Below are 14,676 nucleotides of genomic sequence, written 5' to 3' on the forward strand. Positions count from 1 at the left end.
AAAGGACTGAGTTGGGGGTTTTCAATGTTGGAGTTTTGATGTTGGAGTTTAATACTGAAGCCTTACACTGGAGCCCTGGATATAAGCTCACAGAGGAAACAGAAGCAAACCCCAGGAAGAAAGGAACTCTGAGCCTAGAGAGAAGCTAGTCCTAGGAAGTGAGGAACCCAGGAAGCCTGAACCCTCACAGACATTGGCAGTCATCTTGCTCCAACACATGAAAATAGCCTTGTTGAGGGAAGTAACTTATGCTTATGACCTGGTATCTGTAAGCCAATACCCCCAAATAAATACCCTTTATAAAAGCCAACCAATTTCTACTATTTTGCTTCAGCACACCTTTGGCTGACTAATACAATCCATAAATGCCCTTGTATTACAATTCGTCCAGTGCTTGCTTGACCAAACCACCTGGCACATTTATCTGGCTGAGTTGACACATTAGCCTAACCATCACAATTTGATAACCATTCTGGATGGAAACAGAAGTCATCCTTTCCATTAAAAAAATCCTGTCCTTAATCATAACAAATTCAGGAGACCTCAAGAGTTACATTTGCATCACAAGTTCTGAGACTTATCCCCTCTCAGACCAAATGAGTTACTCCACAAGCATACAATATTTTACAGACACATGCCAATGCATGGAGTTTCAATCCCTCATCCCACAAGGTTCCACGTACTCCTACCTTAGGTGGAAAATAGAATAATCAAAATTTCAGTCATCAATCCAAAAATTAAAAGGAAAGAAATTCAGTTTCATAGGTGGCCATCTTTGTTTCATCATGAATTATATAAAGAGACATTGATCCTTGAAATATAACAAAGGGCGGGCCAGTTGGGCATGACTAGTTACATTTAAAATTTTTTTTTTTCAAAATATTTTAGATTACATACGTGTTCCATGAAAAATATAGGGGATTCCTATATGTCTCACTCCCTCCCCCTCCCACACTTTCCCACATTAACAGCATTCTTTGTTAGTATGGTAGATTTGTTACAATTGATGAACACATATTGAAGCATTACCATTAAGCGTGGATTATACTTTAAATTGTAGCTTACACTCTGTCCCACACAATTTAGTAAGTTATGACAAAATATATAATATCTTGTATCCATCACTGCAATGTCATTCAGGACAATTCCAATGTCCACAAAATGCTCCATCTTATACCTGTTTTTCCCTTTCCCTACCCTCAGAGCCTCTGATGACTATTGTCTCCACCTCAATGATAAAAGATCTTACATTGCTATAATAACAATAAATATATAGCGGAATAACCATAAATCTTCTATAGTCCATCTTCATTCCCCAATCCTGAGGATACTCTGATGGTGATGCTAACCTCACCTCTCATTGAAAGGGTCTTAGATCCCATGCAGCTGATGGATAGGACTAGCAGTTTCAAATACTCTCTGTTCCCTGAGATGGATGTGGTCCATCGTCATCTCCTTGATACTCATCCTGGATGAGTCCATTGAACTGGAGAGTAGGTGCTGGAACTCAGTTGAGATTTAAGGACAACTGACACATGGACAGCCCAAAGATTTAAGTCTCTTGGACATACACCTATCAAGTTTAGTACTAACTATAGGTTCAAATAGAAAAGGCAGAAGAGCTATGTGTAGGGAAACCACAAATGAGTCTAACTCTGTCTCACTGGGGAGCATAAATTCCAAAGTATGGCCCATTGGCAGGGTGCAAAATACAGTTACATTGTGAGAGCTCTTTCTGCCAATTCAAATCACTTGGATCACATACATCCCAATAAACTTCAGCATAATATTCATCTCCCCACACAATTGTCTCAATACCCTCAAATATTGTAATGAACTTACCAGTACCTATGAGTGCAATAAAACCACAATGGAACATGCGTTATGTATGAACCTCACTACTACCAGGGACGGAGAGATAAAGCCCCTTGTCTGTCCATGTTTTCTGATTTCTATAGTGTTATAGGACCACTCCATCAACAGCCTCAAGGATCATTAAGTGGCCACAGTCAGAGGAGGTACATTTGATGTGGTATTTCCAAAGCATAGAACTTCCTGCCTTGACAATTGAATAACTTGTAAGTGTATGTGCCTGTGAGATGGGCACAACTATAAATTCCCTTCCAAGTTAGTGGCCATAAGCACTTCATTTTTCACTCCAGGGTAATAAAAAATTATAGGTGTTGTCTGTGTCTTTGATGTTTGATATGGTAAAGAGTTTATGGGGTACTACTGTTCCCTGCTTTGGGGTGACAAAATTAAGTTTTTCTGACATAACCCTATGTTCCCATACAAGTGCAAATATTAGGGAAAACTATCTGTATGTGTAGAAATGAATCAGCATTACTTGCTGATCTGTGGTTTTAACATAGTTTACAGGGGCTAAGGAGTAGATAAGGGTGTCAAATTTTAGGAATTAAAAATGTAATTTCATTTTTGCATTTACCTTAAGCTACCAATTTTAATTTTTGAATTTCACAAGACTGCTGCTTCCCAGGCAGAGAGATATTGGATCGTCGGTGTTTCCGATTACAGGAATGGTATGCAGATCTCTATTTACCTTATGAGGCATGTTGTTTGCCTAACCTGAACCATAGTTGTGTGAGGCTGTCCATCCCTCTGTTGGGCCATGGAGTGCATGATTCCAGGATGTCCTTAGCTAAAACCTGACTGACATAAGCCCTTTTTGACAGAACACCCTTCTGATGCAATGAGCACCAGTTTATTGATTGGGCCTGGTTGATTGACAAGGGATAGCACTAAATCTTTCTGGAGAGAAGGTGGTCCCTGGGGCCTCACTATCCATGGCCTTGGGTGAAATCATAGCACATAAGTATAAGGAGGATAATCCAAAACATATTTTCCAACTCTTGTTTTTCACCTTGGCACAGAACCTCAGATGCAGAACCCCAGGGCAAAAAGTTTTAGAGATCCCCCTGACATGTACCCATTGATTTTCATTTCCTGCTCCTGCAACTTCCCTTTCTGCATGGAGATTAACAGATCCTACCTGTTTCCAGAGAAAGAAACCCAGTGTATTTAGGGATAAAGATCTGACTATTGTGGGTTTTCTTTTCCCCCTTTATACATTTCTAACATACATTAGATTGGCTGAGCCTATCAAGGAAGTCTATTTGCAACAGTAAGTGCCTTTTTCATTACTTTCTGCATCATTGTTATGATGAGCGATGCCTAGTCAATTTACAGATGGCTGGATCAACTGCTCCACATTATTGTCCATGCCTTCCTACCTGCTCACCCACATCCCAGCTAGTCCTTAAACTTATGACTGATTTTTCCTTTCAAAGGAAAGTGAGACTATTCTATTTTTCTTCATTTTAGCCCTCATGACTTTCTCTTTTCCAATTCTGGAACATAAGGGATATATCCTTCTCCACCAAACTCCCCTCTCCTTGCCTCTCCTCTGGCCTTACCTGCCATCAGCAGTGGATGAATTTATATTTCTTAGAAACACAATCCACTGACATTAGGGCTTTGCTAGGAGGTTATAGAAAAATGCACCTCTTCCCCAAAGTAAGGGTCTGCTAATGATTCTTTCCCCTAGATATAATTGCTAATATTCCTACAAAGATGCCACAGATATCTGGGGTTCACTTGCATGGACAGATTTCTTACTGTTGACAGCTGGTTATACTTTGAAATATCTTTATATCGTAACCTGCTTGTTATCCTCTCTGCCTCCTTGAGCTGCCAGACAGGCCAAGTTTAAAAGATGAAGGATCTGTGTGACATTTTCCACTCCAGCATGATTCTGATTCATTTAGGTATTTAAGCTAACTAGGTTTTTAGATTTATGTGAATGCCATTTCTTAGGCAATGGTCTAATTAATGAACTGATAAATTAAAACCTCAGGGGAACAGGTTTCAAAATTTAAAAAGGTTTTTGATGTGATTCCAAAGGGTACAATCAATGATATTTGTATAATCACATGGTTGTGTGTTTATCACTTCAATAATTATTAGAGCATTTTCATTATTCCAGAAATTGTAATAATAATAATAAAAGGAAATAATGGGAAAACTCATCACCTCTCAGTCTTTCTATGCTTCCCATGCCATACCTAGGTGCTCTTCTATTTCTGTCTATCCAGTTTATTTATATTTACATTTTGTAAAAAATGGTCTTATATGTGCAATATTACCCATATTCATATTTCACATGAGGTTTTACTATGTTTTATAACCCAATGTTAAATTTTTTTAGCTATCCTCTAGTATTATACATTTTCCTATATTTTACTTTTGTCCTTTATCTTATCCATATAACTCTGCTAGTTACTAACAGTATGATGTGCATTCTCCATTTCTATTCATTTCCAAAAATTTACAAGCACCATTTTTACAATTCTGCAAAGATTAACCATCACTATTCATTCTGTACTGTCACTCCATTTTCTAATTATTAACTCCATGAATTTGCACAACATAATAGCACAATCATACAATATTTCTCCTGTGTTAACTTCTATAGAAATTTTATAGATTTGTTCTATCTTTGCCATACTGTTTTTAAGACTTTTGCATTCATTGATAGACATTTATGAACTTATTCACAGGAGACACAACAAATTTTAAATCTATTGCTATCATACATATTTTCCCAAAAAGCTTTTATAAGCTATTTCTGTAATATTGAAAAGCCATTGACTGTTGTATTTATTTGTTTGATAACTGCCTTATCAATTAATTTTCCTATTCACATTTTCTCTTGGATTTCCCATTTGAACCATCTTATCCTCAGCAAAATACTGTGCTCATTGCTCTTTCCATTTTTTATTACCTGTTATTTTATTGCTTTATCTAATAATGAGCAGTTTCCTTCCATTCTTTCAAAGATGTTGCAAGATGCTCCACAGGTCTCCAGGGATCCCCAAACAGAAGCTTTAGATAGTTCTGCGTTATTATTAACTGTTCTGTAGGACAAGCTGACACTTGGAGCTCCTTACTTTGCCACTATATTGCCCTATCTATCCTCCATTCACTTTTATTTCTTTATTTTATTGGATGCTAATAAAAAAATCGTGTTATGAAGCAGGGTTCACATAGGTTCATGGATGCTCCCTAATTTGGATATTCTGTCTTTAATCTTTGGACAAACTTCCTCACAAAATGATGTCTCTTTCAGCTGCACCCATTTCTAAAGAACATGCAATTTAAAAATCCTGCTGGTGAGCAAATGAATTTGGATGAGGCAAGGAAATTGGATGCCTGGTTTGACATTATTAACTTTTGGAAATTTCCAGAAGGTTTTGGTCTTAAAGCTAAGGTAGGACAATTTGCCTTAGATGTGTCACAAAATCAACAATATTTTGTATCTGAGGAGATGATAGAGTGGAACGCAGGATTTTCAGAGGTGAGTATGACCAAATCATCATAGTTTATGCATAAAGAAAATCTCTTTATGGGGGGTTACTTCCTCCTTACTGCTCAGTAAATGGCCACATCTGGGTATTCAACAACTTACCTTTCAATTTGAAAATTTTTCTTACCCATTGTCAAATGGATGGAAAAAAACACATTTATTCAAAAATATATTTATGAAATATTATTTATTTCACATGTACAATGAAAATGGTATCCTATCAAATAAACTGATTTATGTATTTAAAATTTAAATTTGTGGATAATTCTATACCCCTAACACTGTAGTTATTGGAGAGTTAAAGTCACAGTTACTAAGACGTATTTGATTTTCTCCCTGGACTCCCCACTCAGAATGCAGTGAGAAGTGTGTTTCTGGATTCATGAAAACCTCTCAGGAGGGAAAGCCTGCCTCCTGCTCTTTGTACTGTGTGCCCAGAGAATGAGATTTCCAATGAGACAGATAAGTTCATGCCCAGAAGAAAGTCCCCACTTCTCCTTTATATCTCCCACTCATACAAGATATTTAAAATTATTTAGAAAACTGCAGAGTCAAAATTCATCCTTCCTTTATTTAGCAATTTAATTTTATAATCAATAGTATTTTCCATTGATATGATACCCCTTCTCTGCACTTATCTAGCTTATTTGATAAGCTTTATACCCATTGCTGGCAAAGTCATCTCTAAGAAACACTTTTCTTGACTCCATAATAGTAAACTATGTTTCATCCTTATATTGTAACTATTACATTGTTACCTGCTTTTCATCCTGTTTGAAAGGATATTTAAATTTTATCAAAAGCTTGGATCTTAACAATTTTCATGACTTACACTGAGATGAAGAACAGATGCTCAGAAAGTTTGTGATGATTTTTAGAAATGTGTACTTCTAAAGTGTGCCACATGAGGACAATATAATGCACCCACAATGAATGGGTTTCAGTTTCTGTTCTCTCATATTTTGGAACTGATTGAGGAGACAAAACATAGGGACACTTTGTATCCATCCTTAAAACTGTCATTTGTGCATGTACAGAAACTTATGGGGCAGCAAATTCATAGGTTTGAGTGGTTCCACAGAGCTTTTCATAGAGACAGTAGCATTAGTATTATGTAAGATGAATGAAAGGCAATAAATTCTTGGCAGAATTATTAATGACAAAAAGTAAATCACCACTGAATGTAGTATTCAGAGATTCAGAGAACTGGAAAACAAAGGTTCACTGTGACTAGCTCACAGAGAATATTGGGAATGGAGACTGAGACATGATATAGAAATGGAAGAGAAAATCTTATGCCTTGTTTCTTTCATAATATAATTTCTGAAATTCAACATATTCCTGATACTACATGCATATTCATGATATTACATACTGGAATAACATCTATTGTGGGAAATTTCTTATTTTCATTTCTTGATTAATATGTGGTTTAATTTTCTAAAATACTATTATTTCATTTTTTAAAGATGTGTTGAGATTAATGATATAACCTTGCAGTGAATCAACTTGGGAAAATGATCCATGTACACATCAGTACAAGATAAGTTCAAGTATATGTTCTACATGTGCATATAAAGAATACTGTAACCATGAACTGCAGCTCCCACATGCTTGGAGATTAAGAAATATAATTTTCAACAACTTATTGTTTAATTTAGATAATATAAAAGTTTTTATAAAAATGTTTTGAAATTGAAAATGCTACATTTAAAGTCTTATTATGGGATAGAGTTAAGGCTGTCTTTGGAGAAAATATGTATAATCCTAGAATATATAATTTTTAAATTATTTAGTACATATATTTAAATGAAAAAGCTGAACTAACTATTCATTGAAAAATTAATAAGAGCAAATAAAACCTAAAGAAAAGAGAAGATAGAAAGTAATAAATATAAGAAAGAAATTTAATAAAGGACAACACAGGTAGGAGAAAAATGTCAAAGTGAACAGCAGATTTAGAAAAAAATATTAATAATCCCTAGAATGGTACATTAAGAATAAACAAAAAATTGCAAAATAAATAATACCAGGACTTAAGAATGTGCCTTCTGTGCAGAATTTTGCACCATAAAACTTAGCATAAATAATTACAGGCCCAAACATTTGAAATTATGAATCATATTCACCTATTCCTAGAAAAATAAAATTTGCCAAAAAATATGCCCCCAAAATTACAAATCTGAAAAGTTTCGTATCTTATTTAGTTATTAAATCCATAGCTTAAAACATTCTCATAAATTTTCAAATTGACCAATGGCCTTACTGGGGAATTCCACCAAACTTTCAAGGAAAAAATAATACTTATTTACTCAAACTCTTCCAAGGAATAGGACAAAAATGGGAAAACATCTCTATTCATTTATGATTACGGCTTAACATTTGTATCAAAATCTTATAAGGCCATAAAAAAATAAGAAATTTCAGGTTTCTAGCTTTTTTAAACATAAGCTCATATATAATAAAAAAATAATCTGCACTCTAATTCCAGCAATATTTTATAAAGAGGATTTATCATGACAAAGCAAAGTAATTCAGTATGTGTGCCCCTGAAAACTAGAAACCGTCATCTCAGTGAATGAAGGAAAATATTTAATAAAATTCAATGCCCACCAGTGATTTTAGAACAAACAACAAAAGCATCCCTTACCAAGTAGAAATAGAAGAGAACCATCTTCATCTCTTAAAAGATACTTCCTGAAAACTAACATAAATTTCACACCATATTGAAGTATTTCATGACTGGGAGATCAATAATGAAACAAAAATCTTCAATATTAACACATCTAACAATGCACTGGAGATCCTTCCCAATGCAATATTGGCAGGAAAAAGATTGGAAGGAATAATTATTTGGAAGGATAAAGTAAAATTGACATAATTTGGAAAGGATTTTATTGCATAAGTTGAAGATCTGGAAGATTTTATAAACTCAGTTTAATGGTCTGAATACAGGGGTAATATAAAAGCTTCTTAAATATGCAAGTCATAGGGCTTTCTAAAATGAATCTTACAAAGATGATATTTGCAATATCTTGAAAGTATTAAATGCCTGAAAATAATATTTAGGAAAGTTTGGAAAGACTTCTGTATAATAAAGTTATCGAGAAAAATTTAAAGAAAACTAAATAAATGGAGGGATGAACCATGTTCATAGTTGAAAGGACTCAATATTGTAATGATATCATTATTCTCCAAATTGATTGACTGAGTCAATGCAATTGTTATCACAATCACAACTTTATGGGGCTATGACAACTTATTAAATCATTCCTATGAAATCAAATGCAAAATCTTTGCTAAGACAAACTTCAAGACAGAGAGTGAAATGGGAGTGCATATTCTACTTGTTTTTTTTTTAAGTCACAATAATGTTGTTTCATCATAAGGATAGAAAAGGAAATAAAATGAACCAAATGACATATCTAGAAACAAATTGGTCACACACAAATTCATCAATATCAGGAAAATTGTAATTCTAAATGTAAAAATAAAAATCTTAAAGAAACAAAAAGGAGAAGAATGTTTTCATTTTCAAAGGAGAAAATTTCTTAAATAAGACATATATCATCATATATCATCAACCTTAAAGGAAAAGTTTAATGAATGTTAATTACACTAATACAGCTATTTTCTGTTAGGCAATGAATGGTCAAGCCACATCTGGAAGAAATTATTTAACAAAGATCTAGTCAATAATGAATTACATCAAGAGTATACAGGGACTGTCTACAGAAACAAGATAAGCAGAAAATCCACTAGAACAAATACGATGTGTGGACAAGAAAAGATTGGAAGCTCAACAGTAAATAAATTACACTGTTATCAAATTGATGGACTGAATGTTTAAAAGAAAGCCAGAGGTCTAAGAGAAAGTTTAGGGAAAGAAAAACAAGCACATTAAAGCACATGGTTATTTAAAATCATCACCAGCTGGACAAATTTGGCTGAAATTGTCCAATGTTATTCTTTTGGGTCCAGTGAATAAGTGAGAATTACTGAACATGGGCTGATGACACTTTGCATTTCTCACCAGATATAGAACACTGTGTGAAGTGTCCAGATCATCAGAATGCAAACAATGAGAGACCTCATTCCCTCCAAAAGACCCTTTGGGGTAGACTCTGGTCTGCACAGCTCTTTGCTTCTCTTTCCTTGCTCCTGTTATTCTTGGGGTCTTTGTGAAGCACCAAGACACTCCCATTGTCAAGGCCAATAACAGGATCCTCAGCTACATCCTGCTCATCTCCCTTACCCTGTGTTTCCTATGCTCCTTGCTCTTCATCAATTATCCCAACACAGCCATCTGCATCTTCTGACAAATCACATTTGGAATTGTTTTTGCAGTGGCTGGGCCCACTGTTTTGGCCAAAACAATCACTGTGGTTCTGGAATTCAAGGTCCTTGCTCTAGGGAGAAGGATGTGGCAGTGTTTGGTATCAGGGGCACCTAACTTTGCTATTTCCATTTGCTCCCTAATCCAGATGATACTCTGTGGAATCTGGTACAGAACCTCTCCCCCATTCATTGATAAAGATGCACACAATGAGCATGGTTATATTACCATTGAGTGTCTTAAGGGCTCAGCTACTGCCTTCTACTCTGTCCTGGGATTCCTGGGCTGCTTGGCTCTCTGCAGCTTCAATGTAGCTTTCATGGCCAGGAACCTGCCTGACACCTTTGTTGGTGTTCTGCAGGGTTTGGGTCAGTTTCCTCTCTGTCTACCACAGCACCAAGGGGAAGGTCATGACAGCCATTGAAATCTTCTCCAGCTTGGCTTCCAGTGCTGCATTACTAGGCTACATCTTTGCTCCAAGGTGCTATATTATTTTATTAAGACCAGATAGGAACACTCACCGTGGATTATGGTATAGAACATATTCTGTGGACATTAAGACTTCTTAAGTTGTAACTGAATATTGTCCTGCAGTAAATAGAAGGCCTGAAGAAAATCAACACCATGCTTGCATTTTCCTTCACCAATTAAGAAGTGGGGTGGGGGGGTGGGGTTGAATGGGACCTCATATATATATTTTTAATGTAATATTATTACAAAGTCAATAAAAAAAAGAAGTGAATCACATTTTTTCTCTAATAATGGCAGGAGAATGACAGTCACATTATCCAACTTTTCAACATTAAATTACTTTTTTTTGTCCTTTTTCATTACATTATATATAACATTGAATATTCATATTGTAGTTAATTTTATATGTTTGAAATACATTTGAATAGACTTCCACTTTTGTTTTCAGTTTTTTGTTTATAAATTTCCTTTTCCTATTTATCCTGGAAGGCATGATAAAAGTTTCCCTCCTTTCTTCTGTCTGTGGTTATCGCAAAGATCCAACAACATTTTGGCAATATTCCTTATTTTTCCACATATTTGAATTGCTATATTTTGAGGATAATAAATACCTACATATAAGCTCTGTTTCAGGACACATTGTAGCAGTTTTATATTGATTATGAATTCCAAAAATAGATGTTAGATTTTGTCTGTGAACTGGTCAGCTCCTCTGGGCATATTAGATTAAATTAATTCAGAGGTTTCACTTTTACTTGATTGAATAATGAGCAAAGCTTTGATCAGGCCACATCTGTAGGACACTGGGTGTCCATACCTTTGGTTTCTGAGATTCCAGCTTTTGGACTCAGAAACCAATAATTCCCCAACATCAGAATAGTTTGCAGTGCAAAAAATGCACAGATGAATACCCTGTTGCCCCTAGCCCTACAGGTGCTCGCAGTCAAGACATGGAGACCAAGCTGATACGTAAACTTTAACTGACTTCTGTACCAAGAAACACAGCATTTTTCCATCACTAGAGGCTGCAGAAACAATGGCAGCCAGAAACAAGTAGTTCATTGAGGAAATAGCACAGACCAGGTGTGAAAACCACGTGGTGTATGAATGGTGGATTGGACCATTGTATAGCTCTTGTCCAGTCATTTTAGGTATCATATTAATCCATTTTTTGTACCCCTCTCTCACCTGAATGCATTAAAAATGAATATACTTGCTTACTAGAAGTAATAAAGTGGAAGATGAGATCAGATTTTTAATCACTCTACTTCTGAATCACATTTAACCTGTACAATTTATAGTCACTAGTACTGGATTACTGGACATGAATTTACCCCTACATGAAATGGCATTATGAGTTTTACTCTTTAAGTCTTCAGAGGAAATGTTTCCTGTGCACAACACCTTGTGCACTCTAGACATCAATATGTTAATTGAATACATTTGCGAATGTATAAAATTGTGATACTATGTGTGCATTTCATTTGTGTGTGTATGTTCATTCATTTAACATGTCTGCATTAATACATCTTAGGTATTTATTCCATGAAGATACAAAATTGAATACCATAGAGCCAGAAACTGTCCTCATTAGTCTAATCGAATAGTTCAATTGTTGGCATTGGACTTTGAAGGGCGATTCAGGATGCAAGGAGAAAATAGAATGGGATGCCCTAATCTGGATATGGCAATAAGAAAAACCCTTCCATGGTAAGGAAATAAGAGAAGATACCTCGAGGAGGAGCAGGAATTGAGATTAGGAAGGGAAAGGGGACATAGATGTAGAAAATGATTTTACAAGAATGGGGACAAGCTGAGCATAGACCCCAAATTTGACAGGTGCATTGAAGAAGACAGAGGCTCTGGATTCCAATAAGGAGGGAGAAGTGAGAATAGATAGGCATGAGTCAGACTGTTTAGAATTTGTAGTTCATTTTAGGGGGAGTATGAACAATTTTATGCTAATTTTATGCTAAAAAACTAGACAATGTAGATAAAATAGAAAAATTCCTAAGAATGTACAACCTACTGATGCTCAAAGAAATAGAAGATTCATTAAACCAATCACAAGTAAAGAGATTGAAACAGTCATTAAAAAGTTCACCACAATGAAATGCCCTTGACCAGACAGTTTCACAGGTGAGTTCTACCAAGCATTCAAAGAAGATTTAATACCAATGTGACTCAAGCTCTTCCAAAAAATTGAACAAGAAGGAATGCTACAAAACTCATTCTATGAAACCAATATCACCCTCACACTAAAGCCAAATAAAGCTATTACAGAAAAATAAAGTTATAGACCCATTTCTCTAATGAATACAGATGCAAAAATCCTCAATAAGATACTTGCTAATCAAATCCAACAACACATTAAAAGAATTATCCTTCTTGATCAAGTGGATTGTATACAAGTCATGTAAGGCTGGTTCAACACAAGAAAATCAGCATAATATACCACATTAATAAATCAAAGAAGAAAAATCATATGATCTTATCAATGACACAGAAAAGGCATCTGACAAAATACAGTATCCTTTCTTGAGAAAAATACTACAAAAAAATAGGAATTGAAGGAAACTTCTCAACATGATAAAAGCCATATAAGAAAAACCCACAGCTAACATTGTATTCAATGGTGAAAGACTGAAAACTTTCTGATTGAGATCAGGGAAAGGACAAGGATGCTTACTAACCCCATTGTTCTTCAATGTAGTGGTAGAGTTTCTAGCTAAAGCAATCAGGCAAGAAAAAGAAATAAAAGGCATCCAAATTGGAAAAGAAGAATTAAAATTTTCACTATTCGCAGATGATGATTATATATCTAGAAAGTCCTGAAAAATCTACAACAAAGCTGCTAGAGCTAATAAATTATTTCAGTAGAGAGTCAGGATATAAGATCAATAAGCAAAAATCAGTAGTGTTTCTTTACATGAATAATGCACAATCTGAGGAGGAAGTCAAGAAAAACACTCTATTTACAATAGCAACAAAAAGAATCAAATATTTAGGAATAAACTTAACCAAGGATGCAAAACACTTGTATTCAGAAAACTATAATGCATTGCAAAAAGGAATTTTGAAAGACCTAAATAATTGGAATAACATTTCTTGCTCATGAATTGGAAGACTAAATATCATTAAGATGTCAATTCTACCCAAATTGAGATACAGATTCAATGCAATACAAATAAAAATTTCACCAGTATTTTTTTTTAGCAAATGGAAAACACAATTATCAAGTCTATCTGGAAGTGTAAGAGTCTCCAAATGGCCAGAAACATTTTCAAAAGGAAAAGGGAAGTTGGAGGACTCTCACTTACAGACTTTAAATCATATTACCTAGCTACAGTGGTAAAAACAACATGGTATGGTCATAAAGATAGACACATAGACCAATGGAACCAAATTGATGGTTTATAAACAGACACATATATGGCCAAGTGATTTTTGACAATCCTGTCAAGCCCTCCCAGTTGGGGAAGAAAAGTTTATTCAAAAATTTTTGTTGGGAGAACAGGATATCCATAGCCAAAAGAAAGAAGACCCCTATCTCACATATTATACAAAAATAAACTCAAAGTGGATCAAAGACCTGAATATAAAAGGAAGTACAATAAAGCTTCTAGAAGAATATGTAGGGAAACATCTTCAAGATCTGGTGGTAGGTGATGGATTCATAAACCTTACACCAAAATCACGAGCAACAAAAAACCATGGGTAAATAAAACCCTCTCAAACTTAAACATTTCTATGATTCAAAGAACTTCATCAAGAAGGTGAAAAGGCACCAAGTCAGTGGGAGAAAATATTTGGAAACCAGTTATCTGATAAGGGTTTGATTTCCATGCTACATAAAGAGATCATACAACACAACAATAAAAACCAAGCAATAAATTTAAAAATGGACCAAGGATTTAAATAGACATTTCTCCAAAGAGGAAATACAAATGGCCAAAAAGCACGTGAATAAATGTTTCATATCACTAGCTATTAGGGAAATGCAAATTAAAACAACAATATATCATCTACCACCACATAGAATGGCCATTATTTAAAAAAAAAAAAACAGACAACAATATGTGCTGGAGAGGATGTGGAGAAACAGGAACATTCCTGCACTGTTGGTGGGAGTGTAAAATGGTACAGCCTTCATGGAATACAGTTTGGAGGTTCCTGAGGAAGATAAATATAGAACTGTCACATGATCCAGCAATTCCTCTACAAGGAATATATCCAGAAGAACTAAAAACTAGGCCATGAACAGACATCTGCACACCAATGTTCATAGCGAAGTTGTTCACAATTGCCAAAAGATGGAAACAACTCCAGTGTCCTTTCATGATTGAATGGATAAACAAATGTGGTCTATACAAACAATGGAATATTATGCTGCAGTAAGAAGAAATGAAATTGGGACATATGTGATAACATGGATGAGTCTTGAAGAAATTATACTAAGTGAAGTAAGCCAGACACAAAAGGACAA

Source organism: Dasypus novemcinctus, chromosome 31 (genome assembly GCF_030445035.2).
Source record: "Dasypus novemcinctus isolate mDasNov1 chromosome 31, mDasNov1.1.hap2, whole genome shotgun sequence".
Taxonomy (NCBI): Eukaryota; Metazoa; Chordata; class Mammalia; order Cingulata; family Dasypodidae; genus Dasypus; species Dasypus novemcinctus.